Raw genomic sequence first — 20483 nt, 5'->3', positions numbered from 1 at the left:
AATAATAATCATGCAGTACCGTCTTTTGAATAATAATAGGAAATGGAAAATTGAACAACAGAAGAAGTTGTACTCACCAGGACCACCTATCCGGATACAAGGGTCGTTAAACCAAATACCTCATGTCTCCTGTATGCATACCAATCATATGCAACCACCAAAAGGCAACATCCAAAATGTAGCAATCACAAGCAATAAATGCAATCCATGCACATGATACAAATGACATGGTCACTCCTGACGTCAGTCAACCACCTCACACGCGATGGTGAGGTCAAGTGGGTAGGGCTATGACAACTATGCACTCTGCCATCACTACTCCTGAGTAATCGAGTGGATAGGAAGTTGTCAAAGTACACCTATCCTCCTACCCCAAACATAGTGGGGGAGCCTAAGCTCTCATCTCCCTGTGTTATAGTCAAGAGGAGGGATCCCCGTCCGCTACCACGCTGTAATGACACTACCCATGAGCGGACCAGCGAAGCCCTAACAGAGCAAACTGCACACACCTTGCCTGATGTACCACTAACCCATGAGTAGTTGTATGTGCAGATCATGTAACTAGCGATATGCTCAACTATAAAGGAGCCGACAATTGCTTAGCATGCAATCATGCAAAATGATGCATGACACTAAAACATATAACTCTTGAAAATATCCGCCTCCATATAATATGTATCAAAAGGAAAATCGAGTCCATAACAATGATATATATCATAAATCTAGGTACACATGTCAGGTAATAAATTTCGGTACACATGAGAGATAATAAATCTAGGTACACATGCCAAGTATGTCTAGTAGCTAGACATGTATTCGGTAATGTATTGTATGTCACTACTTCTATGAACAAAAGTACACATGACAAGAATCAAGAGGCATAAACATAAATGCATAACAGATAACAATATGGGCATACTACGAGTATTAAGTAGTGGCATACCTAGCAAATATAAACATAACCATTACTATTAGCTATAACTTATTACACATATCAGAATGACAATATCAAAAGAGATAAGTCAAAGGTACACGCCTCAAATGAAGATCGTATCAGATAAATCCCACGTTGTGATGTTGTCTCAACAGAGTCATGTATCAAAGTATTTTATTTAGCTATGTTCTTATGAATTACAAAACTAAATAAAATCCCCAAAACTACTAAGGGAAAACCCTAATCAAAATGATCCTTAATTGCCCTTATGAATTAATCCAACTCATAAATAAATCTCTAAAACATAATCCAATAGATTGAGCAACCCTGACTATTTCACCTTCCAATTAGAATTTACTACACGCATAAAGCAACCCAAAACTCACCTAAATCTATACCTGCACACTGCTAGAGGAGGTTGTTGCCAGATCCAATGGTTACAGCAAGGTGGAGTCGCTAATCTCCACACGAGAACCCTAAAACACAGCCAACCTTAGCATCCAATCCTTATAGATCCTGGAACTTGGAATCAAAGCTTACCCTATGCAGCCAGCCCCTCTCCGACAATAGAGTGCCAAGAAGGCGACACTTGCTTGATCTGCTAACACAGCATAATTAGGGGGGTATACGTACCCAAAGGAGTAGATTTGCCGTGATCGACTCGGTTGATCACTGGAAATGGTGGTTGCTTAGCCTACGATAGCTGTTTTGGTGCAGCGGGGACCAGCAAGAGGGGGGTGAATTGCCTGCGATAAATATTATACCCTCCTCAAAGCTTTTCAACTCTTAAAATAAAGCAACAATAATAAAATTAACAGCAGAAATAAAAGGAGACAGAAATTAACCTGGTTACAACCAAGAGGGTTGTTAATCCAGGGAAGTAAGAAAAGCACAGTAAGAAAACTCCTTCTCTGAAGGCGGAGAAGCCTTTTACACTTTGACAGCACAGTAGTTGCTAAGAGAATGAGAGTACAAGAGTTTCTATTTCGTTCGTGTTCGTTGTTCTTAATAGCTACCCGAGACCTCCTTTATATAGGGGTTCTAGAGCTTATCACATAACCTGAACCTTCGGGATCAGATTTGACTCGAGAGGGATCGGTCAACCGATCCCCAGGTTCGGTCCACCGATCCCCAGGTTCGGTCGACCGAACCTGCTGTACCTGCCCAGTCTTCCGTCGAGGTGCAGTCTCTGAGGATCGAGCTTTGGTTCGGTCGATCGATCCTTATGTTCGGTCGACCGATCCTTATGTTCGGTCGACCGATCGGCCAACGGTCTCCAGCTGAGTTGGCCCGATCAATTTGCTCGACTAAGTCTCTGGATTAACTTTGGTTCGGTCGACCGATCAGGAGGTTCGGTCGACCGATCATCTTTACCAACGATCGGCTTCTGACGTGGCATTGGCGGTTGGCTGCTGATTGAGAGGGGTTCGGTCGACCGATCAGGATGTTCGGTCGACCGAACCATTGACAAGTCAACTTCTAGTTGACTTGCTCTGGTTCGGCTTCTTTGGGTGATTTCGGCCATCCAGAATAGGGCTCACCCGAACCCAGTTCCCGGCCTTCTCCTCAAGCAGTCTTCCGTCCCGGCTTTACGTCCCTCGAACACCGTGCATGTTCTTCACGACCACCGGGTGTACTCTTCCGCAGCTCTCTCGTTCTTCGGACGCACCGAGCCCGTTGGCTCCCTTCACGTGTCGTCCTTCTCGCTAGCTGCGTCTTCCGCTCGACTTCCTGCGCTCCTAAGCTCCTGCACACTTAGACACAGGGATCAAACACAAAGCAGGACCTAACCTAATCTTGGTTGATCACATCAAAACTACCACGGGGTTCAACAATCTCCCCCTTTTTGATGTGCATCAACCTAAGTTCAGGTTAGGGTTAAAACAAACAGATAGTAATTTAAAGAAATTACTAAACTAACAATTCAGGCATAAATTTGCAACTTTAAAATAAATTGCAACATGAAAATTTATACTTAAAAATTTTTTTAACTAACTCCCCCTAACTGAACTTATCTTTATTCTCCCCCTTTGATCACAGCAAAAACGAGGTGCAAACAAATTCGAACTTTGGAAAAATTGATAATATATATATATATTTTTGTTTTCAAAATTCAAGTATTTCCAAAAAAAATATTCATAGTTAAACAATTTCTAAGTAAAGATTAATTAATAAAAACTGAGTTAGGTTTAAATTTAAAAATTTCTAAGTTTTGAAAAATTTTCTAAGTTAAAATAAATTATCAGAATTTTCCAAAAAAAAATTTCTAAGAAAAAAAATTTCAAGAAACATTTTTTCTAGAGAATTAATAAATTTAAAGAATTTCTAAGGAAATGTTTAAACACTTTTCAAAGCATTAATTAATTCTAATTTTAATGCTTTTATCAGAAAGTTAATTAAACATTTTTATTTCGATATTTCGGCTTCCAGGTCGTGGCGAGGCACTAGGCCTTCTTGGTTATTGGAGCAACAACCACTTCCTTAGACAAAACTTCCATAAAGAACCTCAATGTTTAATTTTCTCACTGTAAGCTTTTAACTAAAAGAGAAATTTAAACCAGTAAAGATTTTGGAACCCAATAAATGTTCCTACCTACTGGGTTACTCAAAAATTTAGGGGTACATAGTTTCTTGGTATTTTCCTAAGTTGACCCTGATGCTTCCTTATATACCAATTTAATTTTCCATATAACTTTATTTTTGAATGTGGAAAAACATTTTTAAAACATGCATCAGTTTTCAATTTTTTAATTTCTAATTTTAAAACTTCATTTTCTGATTTCAAATATTCATTTTCCTTTTCTACTTTATCTAATTCTTTAGAAAGAGCTTTAATAAAACGAAAGGACTGTTTAGGGTTTAGGGCACGTACCTTACTTACCTCGTCTTGCGATGCTCCCCCTTCATCACAGCTTTCTTCTTCTTCTTCTGTTGTTCCTCCCCCTCCATCTATGCTCATTTCTGAGCTAGACGTTTCTTCTAGCTGATGGTTGGCTATCAGTGCTAGTTCCGAGAATTCTTCGACTTCGGATTCGGAGGATGATGAATCATCCCACGTGGCTTTTAGGTTGTATTTGGGTCGAGCTGGCTTCTTACTCTTTTCTTTACGTTTGCTTTTCAGTTTTGGGCAGTCATCTTTGATATGTCCTTCTTCGTTGCAATTGTAGCAATGAACCACCCTTTTCTTTTGTTGATGCTTTTTTGTCTGTGATCTAAATTTATCAAACTTAAAAAATTTATTGAAGCGTCTTACCAATAGTGCCACTTCCGATCCGTCAATCGAGACTTCAGAGTCAGAACCGTTTGTTCTTGCCTTCAAAGCGATGTTCTGACTAATTTTTTCTACTCTATTGGGCTCTGCAACTCGAGATTCATGAAGTTCAAAAGTAGAAAACAAATGTTCTAGAGTACTTACCTCGAAATCCTTAGAGATGTAGTACACATCTACTAAGGAGGCCCACTCGGGAGTTCTCGGGAAGGCGTTGAGCGCGTATCAGATCGAGTCCCGGTTCGTAACTTCTTCTCCAAGATTGGTTAGTTGCGTGACCGATCAGGCCTGGGGACCGATCAGAGCTCCTGGACAGCCTGATCGGTCTAGGTCCTAGCCTGATCGGCCCACAGAGATCAGCCTGATCGGCCCACAGAGCTCCAGGGACCGATCCCCTTCCTTTTCTCCCGAGCTTTTTGCCTTCTGATCGTTGTTTTCTGATCGGTCTGCAGACCGATCAGATAACACTCAGTAGGCTACTGTTTGGTTACTGATCGGTCACCAGACCGATCCAGATACCCAGCGTATCACTGGATCGATCCACTTATCGATCCAGAGCTTGGTTTTTGCCCAAATCAAGTCCCAAGCCTTCCAAACCAATATCCGGTCAACCTTGACCTATTGGTATCTCATGCTTAGCATCTGGTCACTCCCTTGACCTGCTAAGACTCCCTACCAAGTGTCCGGTCAATCCCTTTGACCCACTTGGACTTTTCTCTTCGTGTCAAGTATCCGGTCACTCCCTTGACCTACTTGACCTTCTCAACACCAGATGTCCGATCACCCTTGATCCATCTAGATTTTCCCTTGTCCGGCTTCACTCACCAGGACTTTCACCTAGCTTCACTCACTAGGGTTTTCACCTGGCTTCACTCACCAGGATTTCCAATCTGCCCGGCTTCACTCACCAGGACTTTCCCACTGCCTGGTTTCACTCACCAGGACTTTCACCTAGCTTCACTCACTAGGGTTTTCACAACTGCCTGGCTTCACTCACCAGGACTTTCCCGTCTGCCTGGCTTCACTCACCAGGACTTTCCACATCCGGTCCAGAGAACGAGCTACCGAGCCCTCTCTGACCTCAGTTCGGAGAACGAGCTACCGAGCCCTCTCCGACTTCCATCCGGTCCAGAGAACGAGCTCCCGAGCCCTCTCCGACTTCCCATGTGCCAAGCTTCCATACTTGGACTTCTCCGTGCCAAGTCTCCATACTTGGACTTTTCCCATGCCAAGCTCCCTGCTTGGACTTTTCCGAGTCAGGTCAACTCACCTCGGGTCAACCAGGTCAACCTTGACCACGGGTTGCACTCACAATCTCCCAAGCTTGTATCCTTGTCAAACATCAAGATACAACCATTGTCAAACACAACTCGTCAAACATCAAAACACAACTCGAGTCAAGTCAACTCGAGTCTGGTCAACCAGGTCAACCTTGACCTAAGGTTGCACCAACAATCTCCCCCTTTTTGATGTTTGACAAAACCCATAAACAAGTTAGGTTAACCCGATAACCTAACTTAGGTTTTCCAAAACATTCTCCCATTCTCCCCCTTGGGACATCTCTCCCCCTTTTTGACACACATCAAAAAGAGGGAATCAAGGTCAAGAGTTTCTTCCCAATGAAAGTCTCATACCTTTCATTGAAACCCTTAATTTCCCCCTTGATACTAAACTCAACACTCAACTTAGTGACAATTCCATATCACTAATCCTCAAAAGTCTTAAGGAGTAAAAACTCCCCCTTGACTAATAGGTAAAACTCCCCCTAAAGGCCAACTCCCCCTTGACCATTGCACCAACAATGTCTTGGAGAGTTTCAATCCTTTAGAGATCCGAAACTCAACTCCCAAAAATTGAAATTTCAGACACCTGCTGAAAATCAGAAATTCGGCACGCACTGATCGGTCCCTAGACCGATCAGGAACCCCTTGGATCGATTCCCAAATCGATCCTCGCTTTCTGGATCGTCACTGATCGGTCACCAGACCGATCAGGACTTCTCTGGATCGGTCCGGTGACCGATCCAGCCTCTGAAATCAGAGATTTCTGATTTTTCTCCCCGGGAGAAATTCAGAAACTCATAGAAAATTACAGAAAATTCCAAAAATCGTAAAATTTTGAGGATACATTCCTCATACCATATACTATCATGGAAAAATAATTTTAGATGAAAATAACTTCCATTTTCAAATCTTGATACAAAGTTCAAAAACTTTTGAAATAGTTCAAAGTTTAACTCATCTTTGTATCATCTTACTCAATGATGAATGCTATCACTAGAAAAGCTTCATCAAGGTTTTTCAAATCAATTTTAAAATGATTTTAAACCCTTTAATTTAGGACCATAATCTTAGGACTATATGTACATGACTTATACACAAGTTTTCCCTATGATCCTCCAATCTCTTGAATTAGGCTCATCTAGGTACAAGAACTATGTACCTTGATCCTAACTCATGATCCTAATATCTCACACACATCTAAAGTGTATCAAACACATCCAAGTCAATTTTGATGTGAGATATGGGTTTAGGTTATCTCAGGCTAAGTTCTCATGCATTTTCTAAACACCAATTTGATCTCAATATCAAATTGTGTTTTTATCCTTAAATCAATTTCATTGATTATTAATGCAAGAGATGATGACATGGCATAAAATGATGTCATAAATAGAAGCATGTTCCAATTTCATGATGTCATGGCATAAAGTATAAAACTTAAAATAAGCATGACATATAATTAGCCTAAGCATGATCATGACATTTCGAATGATAATAAGTTAAACATGATGTCATGGCATGGCATATGGCAAACAATCATGGTAAGTTAGCACAAATAAAATACCTAGATTACCTATCTAAGTATCCTTAACACCTTAGCTAACTTAAAATCTAAACCTAGATTGCTCAAAGTGCTTCAAGAAAATGCCCAAACCTAAGTTGGCATTCCTATTTTTCTTGATTAATTTATGCCACTTAACATTAAGTATATCCTCAAATATTGGCATATTTCATATTTCCTCAAGAATAGCACCTTTTTAATTAAGGCCTAGATTTTCTTAAATTCCTAAGAGAGTACCAAGACCCCAACTTGGTATTTCTCTAGGTTTTCCTAACTTGTGCCAATAAAGATTAAAGTCGATATAATTTTTTTTTCAAATATGACACAATTTACTCTTCAAGGAGTAAATGATAAATCCATTTCATTTTCAAAGGTTCACAAAACCTTGAAAATGTTCCTTGAGTGTCAATTTCCTCACAGTTGGGTTAACTACCCTTCTAATCGGAGTTGACACTTTCTAACCCATCTATGGGGTAGAGAAGATGCTCCTAGGAACCCAATACCTATTAGAGCTCATTGGGTTCACTAAATATTCACTAGGGATAACTTCCCTAGCAACCCTCCTAATGACCCTCTTAGGTTTTAAAGCCTTGGCCATTTGGGACTCATCAAGATCAACTCTAGGGGTGACTCCCCTTGTGACCTTGGTGTTGGTCTTCCTAGCCCTAGGTTCTGTTCCATAATCGAATGGAACATTATGATAGGTGGGCTTGACCATTTGGGACTTAGGTTTGTGACCCAAACCTTTCTTGTCCTTGGGCTTTGAAATTTGACCCTTAGACCCTAGAGTTGACTTCTCTAAATTCTTTAGGGCCTTTTCTAGAGTGTCAAGTCTTGACCTCAAGACTTGATTTTCTTTCTCTAAAACCTCAAATTTTAATTTATCATTCTTTCTTGAGGTGTTCCTAGGCATATGTCTAGTTGTCTTGGGGTTTCTACCTAGGTTCTCCTTAGCCTTAGATGAGTTAATCCTAGGGTTGACATTTCTAGTATTATCCTTATCTAAGCTAACATGTTTAGCACCTAAGCACACATATGGTTTTCTATTGTTAACATGCTCATCATTATTTGCAATAGCAATAAAACTACTAGCATGTTTCTTATTTGAATTGCAATAGTGTGCCTTAAAAGGTACCTTAGGGTTTGCCTTAGCTCCCCCTATCGATGTGCATCCCTTGTCCTTGTGAGGTTGCCTCCCCCTTGGACATTGACTCCGATAATGTCCCCTTCGCTTGCATTGGAAGCATACCACGTGCCCCTTGCCTTTGCGTGACGGGACTCCGGCTCCCTTGACCTTTGGTGCCGGTGGAGTCTTCCTAACCCTCCTTGGACACTTACTCTTGTAGTGCCCAAATTCCCTACACTCAAAGCATATTATATGTAACTTATTTGAAATTACGATGCTTGAGTTACCTAGGGTTGAGGATGGATGAAGGCTCTCTTCCTCATCCCTTCCGGAGGTAGATGCTTCTTCTTGCTCCGATCTTGAAGAAGAGACCTCCTCCTCTTCTTCCTTAGACGTTGAGTGACTCTCAACTTCTAATTCGCTCCCTCCATGATGTGAGCTACTTGGCTCACTTAACTCCTCTTCATGGCTTGAAGTGGAGCTCTCCTCATGAAACTTGGCCAAGTTATTCCACAACTCCTTGGCGTTGTTGTAACCACCTATTCTACACAAAATGTCATTAGGTAAAGAAAATTCAATGATTTTCGTTACCTCATCATTGATGCTTGATTGGTGGATTTGCTCCTTGGTCCACTCCTTCTTCTCTAGGGTTTCTCCTTTCTTGTCCATCGGAGACTTGAAACCTAATTGAACACAACTCCAATTTTCAAGGTTAGTCATAAGAAAATACCTCATTCTTACCTTCCAATACGCGAAGTCGCAGCACTCATAGAATGGTGGAAACGTGATGTCTTCTCCGAGTCGATCCATTCTCTAGCTTGTGCTCCCCCGGGTGTTAATCCGACGAAGAGCATCCTTGCTCTGATACCACTTGTTAGGACCGATGGTCGCAGCTAGAGATGGGGGGTGTGAATAGCCGACCCCAAATCGTTCCTAACAAATTTTCCTAAGTATTCTCTTGTATTTAATAAGTAAACTAGACACCTAAATCATCCTATTGACTTTTTGGTCCGGGTCTTCTACTCTGGTTCCGCTCGCTTGGGTCCAAATCTTCTAGTCCAGCTCCGCTCACTTGGGTCCAGATCTTCTAGTCCAGCTCCGCTTGCTTAGGTGATTTCAACCATCTAGAATAGGACTCACCCGAACCCATTTTCTGGCCTTCGAGCACTCTTCCACTCTGGCTTCTCGACCCTCGAAAATGTCATGCGCCTCCTTCTCGTCCGCCAACGTACTCTTCAGCAACGCCTCATCCCTCAGACGCACCAAACTCGTCAGCTCTCTCCCGTGTCATCCTTCTCGCTAGCTGCGTCTTTCACTCAACTTCCTATGCTCCTAAGTTCCTGCTCACTTAGACACAAGACAATAATAATATGACCTAACTTGACATGGTTGATCACATCAAAATTATCATGGGGTACTTACAATCTCTCCCTTTTTTGATGTGGATCAACCTAAGTTAAGTTAGGATTGTTGGTGCAACCATAGGTCAAGGTTGACCTGACTCGAGTTGTATTTTGATGTTTGACTTAGGAAGATTGTTGGTGCAACCTTAGGTCAAGGTTGACCTAGTTGAGTTGTATTTTGATGTTTGACACTCGTGGAAGAGTTGTATTCTTGATATGGGACAAGAATAGATGTTTGGGAGATTATTGGTGCAACCGTAGGTCAAGGTTGACCTGGTTGACCTGATTCGGGAAAGAGTCCAAGTATGGAGACTTGGCAACGAAAAAAGTCCAAGCAGGGAACTTGGCACTGGAAAAGTCCAAGCAGGGAGCTTGCCACGCGAAAAGTCCAAGTGTGGAGACTTGGCACGGGAAAAGTCCAAGTATGGAGACTTGGCACTGGAAAAGTCCAAGTATGGAGACTTGGCACGGAGACAAGCAAGGAGCTTGGCACGAGGGAAAGCCCTAACGGGTTGTTAGCGGTGGAAAGTCCCGGTGAGTGAAACCAGGTGAGGAAAGTCCTAACGGGATGTTAGGCGGTTGGAAAGTCAGAGTGAAGTGAGAAAGTCCTAACGGGATGTTAGGCGGTGTGGAAACTCGTGAGTGAAGCCGGTGAAAGTCCGGTGAGTGAAGCCAGAGGAAAATCCAGATGGATCAGGATGATCGGACATCCGGTGATGAGAAAGTCCAAGTAGGTCAAAGGGATTGACCGGACACTTGGCGGGAATTCTAGCAGGTCAAGGGAGTGACCAAATGCTAGGAATGAAGTACCAACAGTCGAGGTTGGCGAATGTTGGTTTGGAAGGCTTGGGACTTGGTTTGGGCAAAACCAAGTCACTAGTTATCTAATCGGTTCCACCGATCAAGAATCGATCGCAGTCGATCGGTGATCTCGATCGGCGAGAGTCAGAAGACAGAAAGATGACCCGGCGGACCGATCAGAGCTCCCGATCGGTCGTGGCGACCGATCGAGACGATGTCGCGGAAGGAAGAGCTTCAAAGCGAGTTGGGATCGGTGCGTGGACCGATCCTGGGCCGATCGGTCCACGATCGATCGTAGTACGCACGGTTTGACCGATCGGCGCGGCGATCGGTCCGCACGTCAGATCAGTTCTAGCGCTGCAACGCAACGCCGCGCTTCATTGCTTCTTCGCAGTATAAAGGAGACGAGGGCATCTTCTGTGCACGCTTCTCTTCTGCTACAGAGCTGCTGTTCTGGTGCTTGAGCTTTGTTGAGCTCTTCTTCGCAAGCTTCGCGTGAGTTTCTTCCTTCGGCTGGGACTCCGACTGAGCTGCTGCTGTGGTTGGCGTCTGAGAAGCTGTTGCTTCTTCAACAGTCGACAAGAAGGCAAGAGAAGTAGTTGTGGCGAGGTTTCTCCACCCATAAGGAGCTCATATTTAGCCGGTTCTCCGGGGACTCATCCACCGACGGATTGGTAGGCTTCGTCTACCTTACGGACACGCTGAGGAGTAGGAGTTCATCTCCGAACCTCGTTACATCGGTTTGTTTTTCTTCTCCTTAGTTTCTTCCTTGTATTTCCGCTGCGACTAACCCTAACTGTAGGAAGAACGCGAGAATTTGGGGCGGCTATTCACACCCCCCCTCTCTAGCCGAGTATGAACGATCCCAACAAGTGGTATCAAAGCAAGGTTGCTCTTCGACGGATCAACACCCGGGGGAGCACGGGCTAGAGATGGATCTCTATGGAGAAGATGTCACGATTCAACCCTTCTACGAGTCTCACGACAACTTCACATATTGGAAGGTAAGGATGATGTATTTTCTTAGGACTAATATGTTAAATTGGTTTTGTGTACAAGAAGGGTTTTCCCCTCCGATGGATGAGGAAGGAAAACCTATCAAGAAGAAGGAGTGGACGAAAGAGCAAATCCGACAATTCGAAATCAATGACGAGGTAACAAAAATTATTGAATTTTCTTTACCTAATAATGTTTTGTGTAAGATAGATAGGTACAACAACGCCAAAGAATTGTGGAACAATTTGGCAAAATTCCATGAAAAGGAGCCTAGTGAGCCAAGTAGCTCACATCATGGAGGAAGCGAATTGGGAGTTGAGGGCTACTCAACATCCAAGGAAGAAGAGGAGGAGAGCTCTTGTTCAAGATCGGAGCAAGAAGAGGCATCTACCTCCGGAAGGGATGAAGAAGAAAGCTCATCTACATCCACAACCCTAGGTAACTCAAACACTGTGATTTCAAGCAAATTACACATAATGTGTTTTGAGTGTAGGAAGTTTGGGCACTACAAGAGTAAGTGTCCAAAGAGGGTTAGAAAGACTCCACCGGCACCAAAGGTCAAGGAAGCCGGAGTCCCGACATGCAAGAGCAAGAAGCACGTGGTGTGCTTCCAATGCAAGCAACGGGGACACTATAGGAGTCAATGTCCAAGGGGGAGGCAACCTCACAAGGACAAGAGGCCAAACACATGTAAAGGGGGAGCTAAGGCAAACCCTAAGGTAACATTTAAAGCTCATTCTTGCAATTCTAGTAGGATGCATGCTAGTAGTCTTATTGCCATTGTCAATAATGATAAGCATGTTAACACTAGAAATCGATACATGTGCTTAGGAGCCAAGCATGTTAGCTTAGATAAGAACAATTCTAGAAATGCTAACCCTAGAATTAACTCATCTAAGGCTAAGGAAAATCTAGATAGAAATCCCAAATCATCTAGACACATGCCTAGGAATACCTCAAAGAAAAATGATAAATCAAAACTTGAGGTATTAGAGAAAGAAAATCAAGTCTTGAGGTCAAGACTTGACTCTCTAGAAAAGGCTCTTAAGGATTTGACTCTAGGGTCTAGGGGTCAAAAACCCAAGTCCAAGGACAAGAAAGGTTTGGGTCACAAACCTAAGTCCCAATTGGTCAAGCCCACTTATCATAATGTTTCATTCGATTATGGAACAAAACCTAGGGCTAGGAAGACCATTACCAAGGTCACAAGGGGAGTCACCCCTATAGTTGACCTTGATGAGACCCAAATGACCAAGGCTTTAAAGCCTAAGAGGGTCATTAGGAGGGTTGCTAGGGAAGTTATCCCTAGTGAATATTTAGTGAACCCAATGAGCTCTAATAGGTATTGGGTTCCTAGGAGCATCTTCTCTACCCCATAGATGGGTTAGAGAGTGTCAACTCTGATTAGAAGGGTAGTTAACCCAACTTTGAGGAAATTGACACTCAAGGAGCATTTTCAAGGTTTTGAGAACTTTTGAAAATGAAATGGAATTATCATTTACTCCTTTGAAGAGTTAAATGTGCCTAAAAGATTGGAAATTTCATTTTTAATCTCAATTGGCACAATTTGGGAAAATCTAGAGAACTTTCGAGGAAAAATGAAACATGCCAAGTTTTGAGGATAAATTTGATCTTTAAGTGGCATGAATTAATCTAGAGTTCAAGAAGTGTCAAAATTAGGATTTTGGCATTTTGGGGCAATCTAGGATTAAATTTGAAGTTAGCCAAGTGGTTAAGGATACTTAGATAGGTAATCTAGGTATATTTATTTATGCTAAATCTTGCCATGATTGTTTGCCCTCACATGTCATGACATCATGTTTAGTTTTATTATCATTTGAAATGTCATGATAATGCTTAGGCTAGTTTTTATGTCATGTTTATTTAAGTTTAAAACTTTATGCCATGACATCATGACATTGGCACATGTCTTCATTTATGATACCATTTTATGTCATGTCATCATCTCTTGCATTAATAATCAATTGAATTGATTTAAGGATGAAAAACACATTTTGATATTGAGATCAAATTTGTGTTTAGAAAATGCATGAGACCTTAGTCTAAGATACCTAAACCCATATCTCACATCAAAATTGCCATGGATGTGTTTGATACACTTTAGATGTGTATGAGATATTAGGATCATGAATTAGGATCAAGGTGCATAGTTCCTGTACCTAGATGAGCCTAATTCAAGAAATGGAGGATCATAGGGAAAGCTTGTGTACAAGTCATGTACATTTAGCCCTAAGATTATGGTCCTAAATTAAAAGGTTTAAAATCATTTTGAAATTGATTTGGAAAACCTTGATGAAGCCCATCTTAGTGATTGCATTCATCATTGAACATTGTGATACAAAGTTGAGTTAAACTTGAACTATTTCAAAGTTTTTGAACTTTGTATCAAGATTGAAAAATGGAAGTTATTTTCATAGAAAACTATTTTTTCATGATAGTATATGTTATGAGGAATGTATCCTCAAAATTTCACAATTTTTTGAATTTTCTGGAATTTTTTAGGAGTTTCTGAATTTCAGGAAGGAAATTTTAATCCTGTGAAGTCTGGATCGGTCGGGGACCGATCCAGAAGTCCTGATCGGCTGCGGACCGATCCGGTGAAGCATGGATCGGTCTGCGCAGCATCGATAAGATCCAGAGCTTGGTGCGATCGGTGAATGCTTGATCGGTGCGGTGACCGATCGTGACGATCCAAGGCGATCACGAGCATGGATCGGTGCGGGGACCGATCGAGGGCTTTGATCGGTCGAGGACCGATCGTGCGGTTCGATTTTCAGCATGTGTCTGAAATTTCAGTTTTGGGAGTTGAGTTTTGGGTTTCTAAAGGTTTGAAACTCTCCAAGACATTGTTGGTGCAATGGTCAAGGGGGAGTTGACCTTTAGGGGGAGTTTTTACCTAATTGTCAAGGGGAGTTGACTCTTAGGGGGAGTTTTTACTCCTTAAGACTTTTGAGGATTAGTGACATAGGATTGTCACTAAGTTGATTGTTGAGTTTAGTATCAAGGGGGAAATTAAGAGTTTCAATGAAAGGTATGGGACTTTCATTAGGAGGAAACTCTTGACCTTGATTCTCTCTTTTTGATGTGTGTCAAAAAGGGAGAGAGTGTTGGAGAATGGGAGAATGTTCTAGATAATGTTCAAGGAAGAACATTGAAGAACATTGGGAAACCTAAGTTAGTTTATCAGATTAACCTAACTTGATTATGGTTTTGTCAAACATCAAAAAGGGGGAGATTGTTGGTGCAACCATAGGTCAAGGTTGACCTGACTCGAGTTGACCTGACTCGAGTTGTATTTTGATGTTTGACTTAGGAAGATTGTTGGTGCAACCTTAGGTCAAGGTTGACCTAGTTGAGTTATATTTTGATGTTTGACACTCGTGGAAGAGTTGTATTCTTGATATGGGACAAGAATAGATGTTTGGGAGATTATTGGTGCAACCGTAGGTCAAGGTTGACCGGGTTGACCTGATTCGGGAAAGAGTCCAAGTATGGAGACTTGGCAACAGAAAAAGACCAAGCAGGGAAGTCCAAGAAGGGAGCTTGGCACGCGAAAAGTCCAAGTGTGGAGACTTGGCACGGAAAAGTCCAAGTATGGAGACTCTGGAAAAGTCCAAGTATGGAGACTTGGCACGGAGAAGTACAAGCATGGAAGGAAAACCCTAACTGGGATGTTAGGCGGGTGGAAAGTCCCAGTGGTGAGTAGGCAAAAGTCCTAAATGTTGGGGTGTGGAAAGTCCCGTGAGTGAAGCCGAGCAGTGGGAAAGTCCTAAGCGGGATGTTAGGAAGTTGGAAAGTCCGGTGAGTGAAGCCGGGCAGAGATTTAAGCTAGGCAGTTGGAAATCTCGTGAGTGAAGCCGTGAAAGTCAGGGTGAGTGAAGCCTGCAGGGAAAATCCAGATGGATCAGGGATGATCGGACATCTGGTGATGAGGAAAGTCCAAGTAGGTCAAAGGATTGACCCGACACGGGGAATTCTAGCAGGTCAAGGGTGATCGGATGCTAGGAATGAAGTACCAACAGTCGAGGTTGACCGAATGTTGGTTTGGAAGGCTTGGGACTTGGTTTGGGCAAAACCAAGTCACTAGTTATTATCGATGATCGGTCGTGACCGATCAAGAATCGATCTGCGATCGGTCTCGATGATCGGCGGTGATCGAAAGACGCCCGATCGTGGGATCGATGGGAGCTTCGACGATCGGTCGTGGCGACCGATCGGAGACGATGTCGCGGAAGGAAGAGCTTCAGCCAAGAGTTGGGATCGTCGCCCGGACCGATCCGATCGTCCACGATCGATCGCATGTTTTACCGATCGATGCGGGGACCGATCATTGATCGGTCCACGCATCGATCGGGGTTCTAGCCGTTGCAACGCAACGGCTAGTTTCTTCGCTGTTTCTTCTTCGCAGGTATAAAGGAGACGAGGGCATCTTCTGTACTACGGCTTCTTCCTCTTCTCTTCTGCTACAGAGCTGCTATTTTGGTGCTTGAGCTTTGTTGAGCTCTTCTTCGCAAGCTTCGCGTGAGCTTCTTCCTTCGGCTGGGACTCCGACTGAGCTGCTGCTGTGGTTGGCGTCTGAGAAGCTGTTGCTTCTTCAACAGTCGACAAGAAGGCAAGGGTTGTTTACATTTGCTGTGTATTTACTTCTTGCTTCTCTTGTATTTGTACTCCTTATCTTGCTGTTGCAAGAAGTAGTTGTGGCGAGGTTTCTCCACCCATAAGGAGCTCATATTTAGCCGGTTCTCCGGGGACTCATCCACCGACGGATTGGTAGGCTTCGTCCACCTTACGGACACGCCGAGGAGTAGGAGTTCATCTCCGAACCTCGTTACATCGGTTTGTTTTTTTTCTCCTTAGTTTCTTCCTTGTATTTCCGCTGCGACTAACCCTAACTGTAGGAAGAACGCGAGAATTTGGGGCGGCTATTCACACCCCCCTCTCTAGCCGAGTACGAACGATCCCAACAAGGATAAACCAAGAAACAAATATTAATATAAATAGCAAGTACATATTTTGCATATAAGAAAAACATGTGTAAAAATAAAAAAAAATATACCCTTCCCCTAGACTTAACCTCTAGTTCTCACCCTATGACCACATTGAAATGGGGTAATCTATGCAAATTCTAAGGAAAAAAATCAAGAAGTTTTAAGTTTTGAAAATCGAGATTTTTCAATTTATAAACCATTTTTGGAAAATTAAAAAATATCTTAGATAGAGAAAATGATAAAGTTCCATAGAAAAATAAATTTTGTAGAAAATAACATTGCAAGACTAATTTAACAGATGAGTAATGAAATTTTATTTCTTGAAAAAAAATTTATTATGTGAAAGCATTAGATAATTTTATAACAATTAAATGTTTTAACAGTTAGTTAATTAAATATTTATTTCAATAATTGACTTCCAGGATGTGGCGAGACATTATGCCTTCTTGTTTATTGGAATAATAATCATTTCTAGACAAAGTCTATTAAGAAATTAAATATTTAATTTCTTTTTTAAAGCCCTAGATCTAATTTTCAAAAATTTTAAAAAATATGCACAAAATGATAATTTTAATTTAAACATGACTTGGGAACCAAAATAGATTCTTTCCAACTTGGTTAATTAGAAATTTCTTAGGGATATATCTATGTGATATTCTTCTAATTTGACTCTTATGGTATCTAAAATGCTAATTTAGTTCATTATATTTTCTAACTTGTGAGTATGCTTTATTTTTAATTTCTTCTTTCAATTTTTTATTTTTCATTTTTATCTTATCGAAATCCTCTAGTTGACAAGATGTTGCTAAGGTTAATTTAATTCTTCATTTTCTTTTAATAATTTTTTATTTTCTATCTCTAATTTACAGGAACTCTTCGATGATATTTTTATAAATTTAAATAATTGGTCAGGAGGTAGGAACCGTACCTGACTTTCCTTGTTGATTTCTAATGCTTCCCCTGTAGTACTGCTTTCCTCTGACGATGCTCCCCCTTCATAGATTCTCTCGATGCTCATTGAGGATGAGTTTGCTTCGTCTTCTTCTTCTTGGTGGCTTGCCACTAATGCAAGTCCTACAATGGCTTCAATCTCCGATTCGGAAGACGTTTTATCCCACGTCACCTTTAGATTTTGATGCTTTGTCTGGATTGATCTTTTATCCTTACTCTTGTCATTGCTCCTCAATTTAGGACAGTTATCTTTCACGTGCCCTTCTTCATTACAGTGGTAGCATCTTATATTTCTTATTCTTCTTTTATCCTGCACTTGATTAAATTTATTAGTTTTAAATAACTTTTTAAATCTCCTTACCATGAATGTCGTTTTGTCGTCATTGAGAGAAGATTCAGAGTCAAATTCATCCACTTTTGATTTTAGGGCAATGTTGTACTTTGGCTCTTTTTTTAGATTTGCACATCTTGTTCCATAAACTTCAAATGTTGAAAATAATTCTTTTAAGGTACTTACCTCTAGATCCTTAGAGATATAATAAGCATCCACCAAGGATACTCATTCAGAATTCCTATGTTACAAGTAGTAGAACAAAAGTCCCCTTCATTCACAGAAACCTCTTATAGCGTTGACAACTCACAAATAAGTAATAGAACAAAAGAGAAGGGTTTACAAGTGTTGTTTTAAACTATTGGGATCAGGGTTGTATTTATAGCCCTGGTCGGGGCGCTTGGAAGGGTTCCAGGCACTTGCAAGGGTTCTAGGTGCCTGGAGGGGATAAAATGTTATCCCTATCGCAACGGAACACACCACATCGCATTCCGATAAACTTCTGGTTCAGGGCTTCTACTCCAGTTCCGCTCGCTTGGGTCTAGATCTTCCGCTTCAGCTCCGCTTACTTGGGTGATTTTGGCCATCCGGAATAGGACTCACCCGAACCCATTTTTCGACCTTCGAGCAATCTTCTGCTCTGACTTTTTGTCCCTCGGAAGCGTCACGTGCCTCCTCATCCGCCAGCGTACTCTTCCACAGCGCCTCATCCCTCGAACGCACCGAGTCCGTCAGCTTTCTCCTGTGTCGTCATTCTCGCTAGTTGCGTCTTTTGCTCGACTTCTTGTGCTCCTAAGTTCTTGCACACTTAGACACAAGGTATCAAAATAACAATAGGATCTAACTTAACTTGGTTGATAACATCAAAACCATCAAAGGGTACTTATAGTATGACCTGAATGCACAGTATATGACCAGAATGGCTTGGAGTTGGACGACATAGTGTATGACTTGAATGCCAATCAATGCTTGGAGACATGGTATATGACCCAAATGTGTAACGACCCGGCCCCCCGACCCCTTGGGCGGCCCAAGTGGTGACCCCTTATATCGTCGACCAACGACCCTCGGTCGTGTCGTTACTCACTCGGTCTTCCCACCCCTGGCCAGTGGATTTTTGCCTTCCCCAGGATTCGAACTCTAGACCTCCAGGCTAAGTACTAGAGTTTATGAATCCTGGTAGCCAAGTGAGTGCCGAAGAAATTTCAAATCCTGGCTGGAAGATTTATAAACTCTAGTACTTAGCCTGGAGGTCTAGAGTTCAAATCCTGGGGAAGGCAAAAATTCACTGGCAAGGGGTGGGAAGTCCTAGTGAGTAACGACACGGAACCCCTTAGTAAGCAAAGTCTTAAGAATGTCAAGATGACCAGGTGCCCCAACCAAAATAAATTGTCACACCTCGGGGGAGTCCTTGTTCGAAGAAATTTCGGCAGCATCTCCCCTGTACGGCTGACAATCTGAACTATTTCTACAGACACAATATACCTCAGCCACAGGCGGTTGGAATATACACACAACTACGCAGTTTATATACAGCCTACTCGGCTGATACAATAAAATACACAACCATGCAGTTATATGTAAAATCTAACAGCCCACTCGACTGTACCAAAACCAAACACAGCAGAAATACAATGGCAACACATACAAACTAAAAACGAAGACTGCTAGTCGGCTAGGCTTACACCACACAACAAAACAATACTCCATAAACAAAACCAGAACACAAGCTAAATACACAAATTCCATATGACAAAATAAAAAAATAAACAAAAACAGAGACAGGTATTCTGATGTGATGTGGGGACCGGCAGGCAGGATACTCCAAGCGACTCCATAAACAACCTGGTACCTGAAAAAGATAGTGTCCATGGGGGTGAGTTCAACAACTCAGCAGATACCTAGTTGACATGTATAGTAAACTATAACAAATATTAATAACTATGGAGTACAGTGTCCAAGACAAAAGCTGGAAGTGCACAATAGAAAAGGGCTGAAGAGAACAGTACACACCAGGGCCTCCTATCAGAATAGTCAGGTTGTCAGACCGAGAGTATCATAAATCTTGTATGCATGTCAAACATATGCATCCATCCAAATACAGCATATAAGTGTAACAAACACAATCAGTAAATGCATCAATGCATATGATGCCAATGACATGGTCACCCCTGACGTCAATCAGCCATCTCACACACGATGGTGAGACCGAGTAGGTAGGGCTGTGACAACCGTGCACTCTACCATCACTGCTCCTGATGAGTGACCGAGTGGACGGGATGCTGTCGGAGTACACCTATCCTCCTACCCCAAATCATAAGTGGGGGAGCACAATGCTCTCATCTCCCGGTACACGATAACGGGGAGGAATCTCTGCCGGCTACCACGCTGCGTCGCACTACCCATGAGCGGACCAACCGAGCCTAACAAAGTCCAACCGTCTGTCGGCTACAACACTGCTACACTAAACCAGCGGAGCTTAACAGAGCAGAACTGTCTACCGGCTACCACGCTGAGTCACCGAACCAGCGGAGCCTAACAGCAGAACTGCCACACACCTGCCTGATATATCACTAAACCATGAGTGGTGGTGTGTGCAGATCCATGTAACTGGCGATATGCTCAACAATAATGCAGCTGACTATCGCACATCATGCAATCATGCAAGATGATGCATGTCACTAAGCATGGCAATATCCTGAACAACATAGCAATATCCATATATATATATATATATATATATATATATATATATATATATATATATATATATATATATATATATATATATAAAATGTGTACCATAGGGCAATGAACCAAATC

The sequence above is a fragment of the Zingiber officinale genome, chromosome 4B (assembly GCF_018446385.1).
Source record: "Zingiber officinale cultivar Zhangliang chromosome 4B, Zo_v1.1, whole genome shotgun sequence".
In the NCBI taxonomy this organism is placed as follows: Eukaryota; Viridiplantae; Streptophyta; class Magnoliopsida; order Zingiberales; family Zingiberaceae; genus Zingiber; species Zingiber officinale.
The sequence above is the reverse complement of the archived record's forward strand: the minus strand, read 5'-3'. Positions refer to the sequence as shown.